A 798-nucleotide genomic window follows, 5' to 3' on the forward strand; every position below is an offset into this window, starting at 1 on the left:
CCTGCCCGCGCGCCAAGGAGAGTGAGCAGCGCCCAGCCCGGAGCCGGGAGGGAGGCGGAGCCGCGTCCCAGAGGCTGCAGCCACAGCTCGGAGGCGGGGCCTCCCTGGTGCTGAGGTGGCCAGTCTGGAAGGCTCATTTGCATACCCATGATGCACTGCGCGCAGAGACGCTCAGCACCGCCCGCTGGGCTGGGCTGGGTTTGCTCCAGGTCCTGGGTGCCGCTGCCGGGAATTGCGGTTCCATCGTCCCGGTGTTATGGCCGGAGGGAGCGGGGGGGTACCGCCGCCCACCTGTCGGCGGGGTCACCGTGTGTTACTGAGGGGATGCTGCTGCCCGGGCAGGGCCTTCCAGGTTCATGTGTTATACTCTCGTTTCTTCTCAGATCGTATAAATCTTTTGCCTTTTACTAAAGATTTCCGTGGTGAAAAACATTTATGAGTTTATACCCAATTTTTTGAGGCTTCACTGTAGTGAGGCTTTCTTGTTTGGTTTAAAAAATAGAGATGGAATGTGTTTGTTTTGGAGATACATGATGCTTTGATTATGTTTTCCAATTCCCAGTCAGACTTCATACCTGTTGTTTATTTGTATGTTATGCTTCAATGTCCGGGAACTCTTGTTTAAATTCTGAACCTGTCCTTATAAACGTTATCTTTAATAAAAATTATAATTCTGATGCATTTGTTGTTTAGAATGTTGGGGTTTTTTTTCTTTATGAGATTAATATAGTCAGTGTGTGTGGGGGAAATCAATTCTTCATCTGAATTCTATTTCCAGAGCTCCATATGTTAAGATTT

The 798-nt window shown here is 49.1% G+C and overlaps 1 non-coding gene across 1 annotated transcript; it reads left to right on the plus strand.

Annotated features, from left to right (window-relative positions):
* The first annotated feature begins 363 nt into the window (after positions 1-363).
* On the plus strand, positions 364-479 carry LOC137150617 (U5 spliceosomal RNA). Its single transcript, XR_010919040.1, has one exon. It is a non-coding gene; the product is annotated as a U5 spliceosomal RNA (small nuclear RNA).
* Positions 480-798: the final 319 nt, after the last annotated feature.

The sequence above is a fragment of the Emydura macquarii genome, unplaced genomic scaffold (genome assembly GCF_026122565.2).
Source record: "Emydura macquarii macquarii isolate MOO-44397 ecotype Brisbane River unplaced genomic scaffold, CSIRO-AGI_Emac_v2 contig_981, whole genome shotgun sequence".
Classification (NCBI taxonomy): domain Eukaryota; kingdom Metazoa; phylum Chordata; order Testudines; family Chelidae; genus Emydura; species Emydura macquarii.